Source organism: Camelina sativa, chromosome 17 (assembly GCF_000633955.1).
Source record: "Camelina sativa cultivar DH55 chromosome 17, Cs, whole genome shotgun sequence".
Taxonomy (NCBI): Eukaryota; Viridiplantae; Streptophyta; class Magnoliopsida; order Brassicales; family Brassicaceae; genus Camelina; species Camelina sativa.
The window spans coordinates 35,446,915-35,462,021 of NC_025701.1; positions in this window are offsets into that span (position 1 = coordinate 35,446,915).

Sequence of the window (15,107 nt, forward strand, 5' to 3'; positions counted from 1 at the left end):
TTTTTCTCGGTGCGAACCTACAATATCATCCTACTCTGTAGTGGAAACAATGTCACATTCGTCAAGGAGGTCTCACACAAAACTTTGAACACATCACAATGATTATGTTCTTCCAGGTAGAGACTTTTTCTTCTTATCTCTCTAATAGAGATATTTATTCACTGTATGTTTAAAATACAAATATAAAAATAAATGAAAATATTAATATTTAATATTAAAAGAAACAATAATTATTGCTGTCAGGCTTTGAACCTGGAAATCAAATTCCAATAAGATAGTTGGTTTAACTATTGCGCTACAACAGGTCTTGTGTTAGACTTGTATATATGGTGTAGTAAAAAAAAAATACAAAAGAATATGAAAGTAATAATATCTAATATTAAAAGAAACAATATTAGAAAAAAATTTGAAATAAAAAAATTTCTGCTGCCGTGCTTTGAACCCGGATATTTGATATCCGGTAGATAGTTGGTTTAAACATTGCGCTACAGCAGATCTTTTGTTAGACTTGTATATATGGTGTAGAAGAACAGGTTTTGGACTTAGAGATCTTGTGTTGTTTAGTTAAAATTCTAACATTTTATCTTATTTTTTATTTTCTATATCTGTAAATAACCTAAGAAAAATTTACTTTGGAAAATTCTTCGGTTTCAAGTTTTAAATATTCACTACGTTTTTCTCGGTGCGAACCTACAATATCATCTTACTCTGTAGGGGAAACAATGTTACATTCGTCAAGGAGGTCTCGCACAAAACTTTGAACACATCACAATGATTATGTTTTTCTAGGAAGAGACTTTTTTTTCTTTCTTATCTCTCTAATAGAGATATTTATTCACTGTCTGTTTAAAATTCAAATACAAAAGAATATGCAAATATTAATATTTAATATTAAAAGAAACAATAATTATTGCTGTCAGGCTTTGAACCTGGAAATCAAATTCCAATAATATAGTTGGTTTAACTATTGCGCTACAACAGGTCTTGTGTTAGACTTGTATATATGGTGTAGTAAAACAAAAATACAAAAGAATATGAAAGTAATAATATCTAATATTAAAAGAAACAATATTAGAAAAAAATTTGAAATAAAAAAATTTCTGCTGCCGAGCTTTGAACCCGGATATTTGATATCCGGTAGATAGTTGGTTTAAACATTGCGCTACAGCAGATCTTTTGTTAGACTTGTATATATGGTGTAGAAGAACAGGTTTTGGACTTAGAGATCTTGTGTTGTTTAGTTAAAATTCTAACATTTTATCTTATTTTTTATTTTCTATATCTGTAAATAACCTAAGAAAAATTTACTTTGGAAAATTCTTCGGTTTCAAGTTTTAAATATTCACTACGTTTTTCTCGGTGCGAACCTACAATATCATCTTACTCTGTAGGGGAAACAATGTTACATTCGTCAAGGAGGTCTCGCACAAAACTTTGAACACATCACAATGATTATGTTTTTCTAGGAAGAGACTTTTTTTTCTTTCTTATCTCTCTAATAGAGATATTTATTCACTGTCTGTTTAAAATTCAAATACAAAAGAATATGGAAATATAAATATGTAATATTAAAAGAAACAATAATTAATGTTGTCAGGCTTTGAACCCGGAAATCAAATACCAATAAGATAGTTGGTATAACTATTGCGCTACAATATATCTTGTGTTAGACTTGTATATATGGTGTAGTAAAACACAAATACAAAAGAATATGAAAGTAAAAATATCTAATATTAAAAGAAACAATATTAGAAAAAAAAGAAATTTCTGCTGCTGAGCTTTGAACCCAGATATTTGATATCCGGTAGATAGTTGGTTTAAACATTGCGCTACAGCAGATCTTTTGTTAGACTTGTATATATGGTGTAGAAGAACAGGTTTTGGACTTAGAGATCTTGTGTTGTTTAGTTAAAATTCTAACATTTTATCTTATTTTTTATTTTCTATATCTGTAAATAACCTAAGAAAAATTTACTTTGGAAAATTCTTCGGTTTCAAGTTTTAAATATTCACTACGTTTTTCTCGGTGCGAACCTACAATATCATCTTACTCTGTAGGGGAAACAATGTTACATTCGTCAAGGAGGTCTCGCACAAAACTTTGAACACATCACAATGATTATGTTTTTCTAGGAAGAGACTTTTTTTTCTTTCTTATCTCTCTAATAGAGATATTTATTCACTGTCTGTTTAAAATTCAAATACAAAAGAATATGCAAATATTAATATGTAATATTAAAAGAAACAATAATTAATGTTGTCAGGCTTTGAACCCGGAAATCAAATACCAATAAGATAGTTGGTATAACTATTGCGCTACAATATATCTTGTGTTAGACTTGTATATATGGTGTATTAAAACACAAATACAAAAGAATATGAAAGTAAAAATATCTAATATTAAAAGAAACAATATTAGAAAAAAATTTGAAATAAAAGAAATTTCTGCTGCCGAGCTTTGAACCCGGATATTTGATATTCGGTAGATAGTTGGTTTAAACATTGCGCTACAGCAGATCTTTTGTTAGACTTGTATATATGGTGTAGAAGAACAGGTTTTGGACTTAGAGATCTTGTGTTGTTTAGTTAAAATTCTAACATTTTATCTTATTTTTTATTTTCTATATCTGTAAATAACCTAAGAAAAATTTACTTTGGAAAATTCTTCGGTTTCAAGTTTTAAATATTCACTACGTTTTTCTCGATGCGAACCTACAATATCATCTTACTCTGTAGGGGAAACAATGTTACATTCGTCAAGGAGGTCTCGCACAAAACTTTGAACACATCACAATGATTATGTTTTTCTAGGAAGAGACTTTTTTTTCTTTCTTATCTCTCTAATAGAGATATTTATTCACTGTCTGTTTAAAATTCAAATACAAAAGAATATGCAAATATTAATATGTAATATTAAAAGAAACAATAATTAATGTTGTCAGGCTTTGAACCCGGAAATCAAATACCAATAAGATAGTTGGTATAACTATTGCGCTACAATATATCTTGTGTTAGACTTGTATATATGGTGTAGTAAAACACAAATACAAAAGAATATGAAAGTAAAAATATCTAATATTAAAAGAAACAATATTAGAAAAATTTTTGAAATAAAAGAAATCTTTGCTGCCGAGCTTTGAACCCGGATATCAAATATCCGGTAGATAGTTGGTTTAAACATTACGGTAAAGCAGATCTTTTGTTAAAATTGTATATATAGTGTAGAAGAACATATTTTAGAATTGGGGACCTTTCGTTGTATAGTCAAACTGCTAACATTTTACAGTATCTTTTTTTTTTTTTTCTATTCCTGTAAATAACCTAAGAAAAACTTACTTTGGAAAATGCTTCGGTTTCAAGTTTTAAATATTCATTACGTCTTTCTTGGTGCGAACCTACAATATCATCATACTCTGTAGTGAAAACAATGTTACATTCGTCAAGGAGGTCTCGCACAAAACTTTGAACACATCACAATGATTGTGTTTTTCTAGGAAGAGACTTTTTGTTCTTATCTCTCTAATAGAGATATTTATTCACTGTCTGTTTAAAATTCAAATACAAAAGAATATGAAAATATTAATATGTAATATTAAAAGAAACAATAATTACTGTTGTCAGGCTTTGAACCCGAAAATCAAATACCAATAAGATAGTTGGTATAACTATTGTGCTACAATATATCTTGTGTTAGACTTGTATATATGGTGTAGTAAAACACAAATACAAAAGAATATGAAAGTAATAATATCTAATATTAAAAGAAACAATATTAGAAAAACTTTTGAAATAAAAGAAATCTTTGCCGCCGAGCTTTGAACCCGGATATCAAATATCCGGTAGATAGTTGGTTTAAACATTACGGTAAAGCAGATCTTTTGTTAAAATTGTATATATGGTGTAGAAGAACATATTTTAGACTTGGGGACCTTTCGTTGTATAGTCAAACTGCTAACCTTTTACAGTATCTTTTTTTTTTTCTATTCCTGTAAATAACCTAAGAAAAACGTACTTTGGAAAATGCTTCGGTTTCAAGTTTTAAATATTCATTACGTTTTTCTTGGTGCGAACCTACAATATCATCCTACTCTGTAGTGAAAACAATGTTACATTCGTCAAGGAGGTGTCGCACAAAACTTTGAACACATCACAATGATTATGTTCTTCTAGGTAGAGAATTTTTTTTCTTATCTCTCTAATAGAGATATTTATTCATTGTATGTTTAAAATACAAATATAAAAAGATATGAAAATATTAATATTTAATATTAAAAGAAACAATAATTACTGCTGTGAGGCTTTGAACCCAGAAATCAAATTCAAATAAGATAGTTGGTTTAACTATTGCGCTACAACAGGTCTTGTGTTATACTTGTATATATGGTGTAGTAAAACACAAATACAAAAGAATATGAAAGTAATAATATCTAATATTAAAAGAAACAATATTAGAAAAATATTTGAAATAAAAGAAATTTCTGCTGCCGAGCTTTGAACCCAGATATTTGATATCCGGTAGATAGTTGGTTTAAAAATTGCGCTACAGCAGATCTTTTGTTAGACTTGTATATATGGTGTAGAAGAACAGATTTTGGACTTAGAGATCTTGTGTTGTTTAGTTAAAATTATAATATTTTATCTTTTTTTTTTTTCTATTTCTGTAAATAACCTAAGAAAAAATTACTTTGGAAAATGCTTCGGTTTCAAGTTTTAAATATTCACTACATTTTTCTCGGTGCGAACCTACAGTATCATCCAACTCTGTAGTGGAAATAATGTTACATTCGTCAAGGAGGTCTCGCACAAAACTTTGAACACATCACAATGATTATGTTCTTCTAGGTAGAGACTTTTTTTCTTATCTCTCTAATAGAGATATTTATTCACTGTATGTTTAAAATACAAATATAAAAAAAAATATGAAAATATTAATATTTCATATTAAAAGAAACAATAATTACTGTTGTCAGGCTTTGAACCCAGAAATCATATTCCAATAAGATAGTTGGTTTAACTATTGCACTACAACAGGTTTTGTGTTAGACTTGTATATATGGTGTAGTAAAACACAAATACAAAAGAATATGAAAGTAATAATATCTGATATTAAAAGAAACAATATTAGAAAAAAATTTGAAATAAAAAATTTCTGCTGCCGAGCTTTGAACCCGGATATCAAATATCCGGTAGATAGTTGGTAAACATTGCGCTAAAGCATATCTTTTGTTAGACTTGTATATATGGTGTAGAAGAACAGATTTTGGACTTGGGGATCTTTTGTTGTATAGTCACCCTGCTAACATTTTCTCTAATTTTTTATTTTCTATTCCTGTAAACACCCTAAGAAAAAATTACTTTTGAAAATGCTTCGGTTTCAAGTTTTAAATATTTTTCTCGGTGCGAATCTACAGTATCATCCTACTCTGTAGTGGAAACAATGTTACATTCGTAAAGGAGGTCTCGCACAAAACTTTGAACACATCACAATATAGATATTTATAAACATATATCAATCTTAGGAGTGATACTTGGTTTAACCAATATCAAATATCAATCAGGGATTTTTTGTAACATCCGCGACCCAGAATTCCGGTTTGGGATGGGCATCGGTCGATGCTGGAGGAGCATCGGTCGATGCAGGTCCAGCTTCTGCGTTTTGAATTAAGTTAAACGCTGCGTTTTGGGCAAAGGGAAAAGGAAAAACCCTTAAATCATTTCTTTTGTCTCATTAGTCAACTTTGGCCGCTTTTGAGAGAAACGAAAGAGAGAGAGAGAAGAGTTCTTGGTGTTCTTGAGTGTTCTTGGTGATTTCTTGAAGTTAGAAGCTGTTTCTGTAGAGATATGTAGCTGGGATCGTTGTAGGAGCTTCCTAGGAGCGTTTTCTTCCTGTGTTTGGGTCAGATTTCTTCTATGCCAAAGGTAAGTGCATGACCATGGCTTATCTAAGCTGGAGATTCCTTTGATCTGTTTGTTTATGTGTTGTTAGGCTCTTAGAATGTTATTTGAGGCGTTAGGAAGCTTTCTTGTGGCTTGGGATCGAGTCTTGTGGTTGCAGGAACGAAGATCCGGCGAGAAGCTTCGGGGAAAACGATGCATCAGTCGATGTACTATGTGCGTCGTTCGATGCTAGTGCGAGGACGGCGCAGATTTACCTATGAGCATCGGTCGATGCCATGTGGAGGCGTCGGTCGATGCGATTAGGGTTTCCGCGTGATATCGAGCATGCGTCGGTCGATGCAAGTGGAAGCATCGGTCGATGCAAGTGAACCTTGTGTCGACCGATGCATACCCAGTGTTGGTCGATGCTGTTCCCTATTGGTGTCGGTCGATGCAGAGTCTTGTTTGTTGTTGATTGTTGTTTGATGGTTAGAATATCTCTATTGCTTGTGTGTATAGCCCAGTAGATGGGAGGATTGCCTTACTGAGTGTTTATAAAATACTTATGCATTGCTATTTGTGTTTGTGGTGCAGGTAAAGGCAAAGTGTGATCGTGGAATCAAGGCAATGAAGAGGAGGATGGTCTAGGGACTCAATTGGATGTTGTCTGGCATTGCTAGGTTGCTAGAGATGGGTCATTAGAACCATTGCTAGGTTGCTGGTTTCATGTTTTCTGATGATTAGTTATTGGATTATTGTTATATTAGATTATTGGTTATTATTTATTGGTATTGGATATTTCCGCTGTTGGTTGTGATTGTGGTTAGGTGGCTAGTGGATATGGGACCACTAGTTGTAGTTTATTTATTATTATTATTATTTTATTATTATTTACAAAAAAAAAAGTGGGTCAGGTCGTTTCAGTTTGGTATCAGAGCCCTTATGGTTCTAGGTTTGGGTTCACTAGGTTTCTGTTGTTGATGTTGACATTGCATGCTTTGATTGATTATGCGAGTTAGTCAATTTGTGTGGCATGGAGTCCTAGAATATCATCTTCGAGCCTACAGTGTGATTCCACGGTGAGTTTATGTTTTTGTGATTTTGTGTTATGTTAAGATTGCTTGTTAGCCTCTGTTCTTGGAAGTGCGGTGGTTAAAGGTGTTTGATTTGTTGGTCGTGGACGTGGGCATTCTCGTGGTCATGGTCAGACTGGTTTCCAAGGCCAGCGAGTGTGTGGTCCAGAGTTCCACGAGGAGGTACGTCGTAGGATCGCCAGCATATCAATAGTGACCAGAGGGGTTTAGCCGGTGAGCGTGCCGGGGGTGCTGGGAACCCAAGTGTGGGGTTGCAGAAGGTAGAGCCCAGGGCGAGATGATCGCTTGGCGGATCTGTTGGCGTGCTGTGGGAGCAGTTAACGAGAGGGGTACCAGTGCAGGCTCCAGTTGTACCACATGTGGCGGGGTGCAGCCGAGGGCNCTGCAAATGTTGAGGACTATCAATCTTTTGTTAGGAGGATGGAGCAGTTGTAGATGACCGGTACGAGATTCATCTCGAGAGGTATCGAGCCTAGAGGGGCAGATAAGTGTTCATATCCAGGTTGATATGAGAAGTTGAGTGGGCAGGTGTAACATTGCAATGTTATACTCGGACCACATGAGGTACTTTTAGTCGGGAGATGTTTATAGTCATAAAGGATTGTTGCTCCTGAGGGTATTGTGATTCTCCTGAATACCGATAGCTCGAGGGGCTGGGGGCTCCGAGAGTGGCAGAGGGGATTATGTTCCCCTGAGGGGATGAGTAGTTCCCCTGATACCGAGATCTTGAGGATTGTGGTCCAAGAGTGATACAGTATAACTCGAAGACGCTGGTCTGAGAGTGAGATCGGTATGACTCGAAGGTTGCGACCTAAGGGTGGAAAAGTTGGGAGCAAGCAATGCCTAGGACGTGAGTAGAAACAAACCGATTGAATGTAGACCTCGAGAGATTAAGGTTGGTTTAACCTCGGGTTTTGGATGTGTTGACCAATGGGTCAGGGTTTTACGACCAGAGCGATTATGAATGTGTGGCTGTTGCACCAGGATTGTGAGGCCGGTGGTGGTGGAGTCCCGGGAAGGGGAGTTGCATCAGGTTTGAGTCGGGAAATGCATGTTCGCCTGATACATAAGTTCACAAGAAGCCTTTATGGCAGGATAATCTAATCGTTGTGACGATTTTGGTTTACGTTCATTGGAGATGGACAGGGTTGCTAGATTCAAGGTTTTGGTAAGCTTGTTGAGGGAAACAAGGCAAGTGGTTTGAGTTGGCGGCTTGCAAAGCATTCGATGCGGTGAATCAGAATATGCGAACGTATGGTACTTGTTTGTTTTATTACGCTCGTATTGATGATTTGCTGTGCAGAATTGCTAAGCGAAAAGCTAACTTTGTAATAAGCTATCTTGTGGAAGTTTCCCTAAGAGACAAGTTACTAGAGGTGGATCTTTCTTTGTATAGTCACACTGCTAACATTTTATCTAATTTTTTTATTTTATATTCCTGTAAATACCCTAAGAAAAAAATTACTTTGAAAAATGCTTCCGTTTTAAGTTTTAAATATTCACTACGTTTTTCTCGGTGCGAACCTACAGTATCATCCTACTCTGTAGTGGAAACAATGTTACGATCATCAAGGAGGTCTCGCACAAAACTTTGAACACATCACAATGATTATGTTCTTTTAGGTAGAGACTTTTTTTTCTTATCTCTCTAATACAGATATTAATTCACTGTATGTTTAAAATTCAAATATAAAAAAGTATGAAAATTTTAATATTTAATATTAAAAGAAAGACTAATTACTGGTGTCAGGCTTTGAACCTGAAAATCAAATTCTAATAAGATAGTTGGTTTAACTATTGCGCTACAACAGGTCTTGTGTTAGACTTGTATATATGGTGTAGAAAAACACAAATACAAAAGAATATGAAAGTAATAATATCTAATATTAAAAGAAACAATATTAGAAAAAAATTTGAAATAAAAAAAATTTCTGCTACCGAGCTTTGAACCCGGAAATCAAATATCTGGTAGATAGTTGGTTTAAACATTGCGCTACAGCAGATCTTTGGTTAGACTTGTATATATGGTGGTAGAAGAACAGATTTTGGACTTAGGGATTTTGTGTTGTTTAGTTTAAATGCTAACATTTTATTTTATTTTTTATTTTCTATTTCTGTAAATAAAACTAAGAAAAATTTACTTTGAAAAATTTTACAGTATCAAGTTTTACATATTCACTATGTTTCTCACGGTACGAACCTAATGTATAATCCTACTCTGTAATGGAAACAATGTTACATTCATCAAGGAGGTCTCACAGAAAAACTTCGAACATATCATAATGATTATGTTCTTCTTGGTAGAGACTTTTTTTCTTTTCTTATATCTCCGATAGAGATATTTATTAACTTTTTGTTAAAAACACAAATACAAAAGAATTTTCAAATAATAATATTTAATATTTAAAGAAACAAAACTAGAAAAGAATTTGAACTAAAAATAATTTCTGTTATCGGGCTTTGAACCCAAAAATCAAATATCAATCAGATAGTTGGTTTAACCATTTCACTACAACAGATCTTTTGTTAGACTTGTATATATGGTGTAGAAGAACAGATTTTGGACTTGGGGATCTTTCTTTGTATAGTCACACTGCTAACCTTTTATCTAATTTTTTTAATTTCTATTCCTGTAAATACTCTAAGAAAATTGTATTTAAGTTTTAAATATTCACTACGTTTTTCTCGGTGCGAACCTAAAGTATCATCCTACTTTGTAGTGGAAACAATGTTACGATCATCAAGGAGGTCTCGCACAAAACTTTGAACACATCACAATAGAGATATTTAATAACATAAAACACAAATACAAAGGAATTTTCAAATAATAATATTTAATATTAAAAGAAATAAAACTAGAAAAAAAATTGAAGTAAAAATAATTTCTGCTGCTGAGCTTTTAACCCGAAAATCAAATATATTAATCAGATAGTTGGTTTAACCATTGCGCTACAGCAGATCGTTCGTTAGACTTGTATATATGGTGTAGAAAAACAGATTTTGGACTTGGGGATCTTGCGTTGTATAGTCTCACTGCTAACATTTTATCTTATTTTTTTTATTTTCTATTCCTGTAAATAACCTGTAACACCCGCGAACCAATTTCTGGAATTTTGGTTAGGGTGTCGATCGACACCACATGTGGTGTCGGTCGGCACCGTTTGCTGACGGTTGGATTGGTTCGATTTTAATCGTCCGGTTTGCGTGGTTGGTTTAAGAGAAGCCCTAAACTCGAGTTTAAAAGGGGAACTCGACTTATTTCGTCCATTTAGCCGTTTTTGGACAGAGAAGCAGATAGAAGAAGGAGAAAACGTTTTTGAGAGAGATTTGTGAGATCCTTTGTTGTTCTTGAGTGATCTATTGCTGTGGAGTGAAGATCTTGTGTTAGGAACGAAGGAGAAGGCTTCTAAGTGTTGGATTCGTCGTTGTTGAGTGAGAATCTTCCTGCAAAAGAGGTGAGTGCTTGACCATGGCTGATCTAAGCCTGAGATCTCTGTTGTTTTGGCTGTTTCTTTGTGTTTGTGGTGTTTTGCTTGTGTGGGTTGGTTGTTTTCATGTTCCCATAGGTTCCTGAGAAGTTTGGAAGAGTTTGGGAGGGTTTGGAAGCGGTTTGGAATGGAGGTTCGTCGTTCGGCTTCATGTAGATCGATTCTACGAAAGTGGTGTCAATCGACACCAGTTGGTGTTGATCGACACCATGTTGGTTGAGTGTTGGTCGACACCGACCTAGTGTCGGTCGACACCAGTGACGCGTTAGCGTCGGTCGACACCGACTTAGTGTCGGTCGACACCAGACTTAACCGAGTCTTGTTTTCCTGGTTTGTTGTGTTGTTTGTGATTTGGTTGTTGGATTTAATAATTGAATCTCAGTTTCTTGTGTGTATAGACCAGTAGATGGGAGGATGGCCTCACTGAGTGTTTATTAAATACTCATGCATCTCAATTTGTGTTTGCGGTGCAGGTAAAGGCAAGTGTGAACGTGGAATCAAGGCGATGAGGAGGAGGATGATCTAGGGTCTCATTTGTGTGTTGATGGTTATTTATGGTTATGTGTTGGAACCTTGGTTAGAGTTATGATAGGTTGTTGGATAGACTGGTTAGGAATGTTATTGTATTAAGGATATGTTGGTTTGGTATTGTTTGTACGTTTCCGCTGTGTAAGATGTTTATTGGTGGTTTAAATGATATTTTGTGGTTTGGGTTGATTTAATTAAGTAGTATGGATGCTTAATTATATATATAGTATTAAAAAAAAAAAAAAACGGGTCAGGTCGTTTCAATTTGGTATCAGAGCGTATACGGTTCTAGGATGTTGTGGAGCGGTTTAGGGATTTAATTGGTTGAATTGATCTCTATGTTTGATACTTGATGTAGGGTGATGAAATTGATTATGATTAGTTAGTCAATTTGCTTGTTGTATGGAGTCCTAGCATCATCCTCTTCGAGCCTTCAATGAGATTCCACGGTAAGATGTGTGTGTGCTCTGTTTGTGGTTTTGAATTGTGTGCTTAGCCTTCTGTTCTGTCAGTGCAGAGAGATGGTTAGAGAGGGTGCTGTTTCTGGTCATGGTCGAGGGCGCGGACGTGGTCGTGGATGTGGACGTGGTCGTGGTAGGGATAGAGTTCCAGTTGTTAGTGAGACTGCAGACCACAGTGTGACAGCAGAGCGTGTTGGCGAGTCGCATGGTGTCCGGGGAGATTCCATGAGTGTGGCCAGAGGGGGCGGTGTTGATGCCCCAGTAGCCGGTGATGTTAGGGCCCCGGGTGTGGGTGTCCCAGTGGTTGGAGTCCTGGGTGTCGACCTTGCAGGTTTGCTGGCACAGTTGTTATAGCGGTTGCCACCAGTGGTGGCGGAGGAGCGGCAACCAGTGGGTACGGATGTGCGGGGTCATTCTCATTATGTCAGTATGCTGAAAGAGATGAACAACATCGGTACTGAGAGGTTTTCGGGTGGTACTGATCCTACTGTTGCAGATGCATGGAGGACGAGAGTGGAACATAACTTTCAGTCTCTCAGATGTCCTGAGGATATTTGGGTGGACATAGGGGTCCACCACTTGATTGGCTCTGCTCAGTTGTGGTGGAGATCAGTGGCTGCTAGGAGAGTGCAGAGGGAGATGTCTTGGGCTGACTTCGTCGAGGAGTTCAACCGCAAGTATTTTCCTAGAGAGGCATTGGACCGATTGGAGGTACAATTTCTACAGTTATCTCAGGAGACTCGGTCAGTGCGGGAGCTGGACTTGGAGTTTAGTCGGCTTCTAATGTATGGTGGTCGGGCGATGGAGTCTGAGGTGGCTCAGATTAGGAGGTTCATGAGGGTGTTTCGTGAGGATTTGAGGGTCCACTGCAGAGGGAGGAGTTATGCTACGAGGGCGGAGCTAGTGGAGACTGCAGCTGAGAAAGAGGATGACTTGAGGGGTAAGACTGTGGTGGTTAGCCCTACCGTTCAGACAGAGGAGACATTGGAGTCAAGCGTTCCGAGCAAGGGTAACAAGTCAGAACAAAGGCATAAGAGGAAGCGGGAGGAGACGTCGGTGACAAACCAAGGCGGTCAGAGATGCTATGGGTGCGGGGGCATGGATCACAGGTTGGCAAGCTGCCCCAAGAGAAGCGGGACGCAAGAGAACTTTCGAGTGTGCTTTTATTGCAAGGAGGTGGGACATATCAGGCCACATTGTCCAAGGTTGCAGCGGTTGACAGTGAGAGGGGTGCAGTCGAGGGAGGGGTCGGGCGCCAATCCCGGAGTTTAGTTTCTTTATGTTTTCATTGGTTTTGTTAAGCTTTTGCGTTTTGGAATTGTAGACGTTTGTTGCATTTGAGAATTTAATAAGATGATTAGTTCTTTAGAAATTTTGATGCGTAATGGATGAATGTTTATGTAATTTGTAAATGGAGAGAAATTCCTGATATAGAAGTTTTTATAAGTGGAAAGTTTCCAAAAGAGGAAAGTTTTAAAAATGGAAAGTTTTAGGGGAGATAGAAGTTGCCATTTTTAGCGGTTGCGAGCCTTAGAGGGGCTTGTGTGGCCTTTTTGGCGGGATGTTTAGCCAATTGTGTGGCCGATGTGCTTACTGGTGTTGTTGAAGAGATTTAATAAGATGATTAGTTCCTATGGAATCCTGAGGTATACTGGGTTGATGGATTATTCGATTTCTATAAATGGAAAGTTTCCATGAATAGAAAGTTTCTAAAAATGTGAAGTTCTATGAATAGTTAGGACTTGTCTATTTTTGGAAAGGGGATGTGAAACACCGGAGTTGCGGCTTGCAAAGCATTTGATGCGGTGAATCAGAATATGCGAACGTATGGTACTTGTTTGTTTTATTACGCTCGTATTGATGATTTACTGTGGATAATTGCCAAGCGGAAAAGGCTATTTATGGAGATTGTAGTAGCAAACAAATAAAACGTTCTATGAATAATTAGAACTTGTCTGTTTTTGAAAAGGGCGTGTGTAAACACCCGAATGGTTAAGATGTGTTAGAGTTGGCCAGATTAGTGGTCTTGATGTTGTTGATATTCCAGTGAGGGAATATGGGGGTTGGTAGGACATTGTGATGTTTTACGCAAACCACGGAAGGTGGTTCCGGTCAGGAGATGGTTATAGACATTAGGACTTGTTTGCTCATGAGGAGATGATTAGTTCTCCTGGGGGAGATGATTAGTTCTCCTGAGGAGATGATTAGTTCTCCTGAGGGGATGATTAGTTTCCCTAGTGCACCGCGGGCTTGACGGGTTGCGACCCTGAGAGCGGCAGAGGAGATGATTAGTTCTCCTAGGGGATGATTAGTTCCCCGGAGGGGATGAGTAGTTCCCCTGGTACCAAGATCTCGAGGGTGACGATCCGAGAGTGAGACGGTATGGCTCGAGGACGACGGTCTGAGAGTGTAGGTGGTGTAGTTTGAAGGTTGCGACCTGAGAACGTATGGGTGAGAGAGCAAACAATGTCTAGGATGTGGGTATGAGCATAGTGGCTGGATGTAGACCTTGGAGGTCGGGATTGATCTCGTCCTTTTTTGCGTTGTGATGACTAGTGGAGTCAGGGCTGTGTGGACCGTTGAGTCACGTGGATGTGCGGGCTGTTGCGGCAGATGCACATAAAACTTTGGGCTGACAGTGTTCAGTCTGGTCGGATATTGTGCAGGCCGTGGTGACAGTTGCACGGGGGTTCTTGGTGGAGGGACGATGTTGCGGGATTCGAGGACGAATCCTTATTGATGGGTGAGAATTGTAACGCCCGCGAACCAATTTCTGGAATTTTGGTTAGGGTGTCGATCGACACCACATGTGGTGTTGGTCGACACCGTTTGCTGACGGTTCGATTGGTTTGATTTTAATCGTCTGGTTTACGTGGTTGGTTTAAGAGAAGCCCTAAACTCGAGTTTAAAAGGGGAACTCGACTTATTTCGTCCTTTTAGCCGTTTTTGGACAGAGAAGCAGAGAGAAGAAGGAGAAAACGTTTTTGAGAGAGATTTGTGAGATCCTTTGTTGTTCTTGTGTGATCTATTGCTGTGGAGTGAAGATCTTGTCTTAGGAACGAAGGAGAAGGCTTCTAAGTGTTGGATTCGTCGTTGTTGACTGAGAATCTTCCTACAAAAGAGGTAAGTGCTTGACCATGGCTGATTTAAGCCTGAGATCTCTGTTGTTTTGGCTGTTTCTTTGTGTTTGTGGTGTTTTTCTTGTGTGGGTTGGTTGTTTTCATGTTCCCATAGGTTCCTGAGAAGTTTGGAAGCGGTTTGGAACGGAGGTTCGTCATTCGGTTCGTGCAGATCGATTCTGCGAAAGTGGTGTCGATCGACACCATGTTGTTTGAGTGTTGGTCGACACCGACCTAGTGTCGGTCGACACCAGTGACGCGTTAGCGTCGGTCGACACCGATTTAGTGTTGGTCGACACCAGACTTAACCGAGTCTTGTTTTCCTGGTTTGTTGTGTTGTGTGTGTTTTGATTGTTGGCTTCAATAATAGAAACTCAGTTGCTTGTGTGTATAATCCAGTAGATGGGAGGATGGCCTCACTGAGTGTTTATTAAATACTCATGCATCTCAATTTGTGTTTGCGGTGCAGGTAAAGGCAAGTGTGAACGTGGAATCAAGGCGATGAGGAGGAGGATGATCTAGGGTCTCATTTGTGTGTTG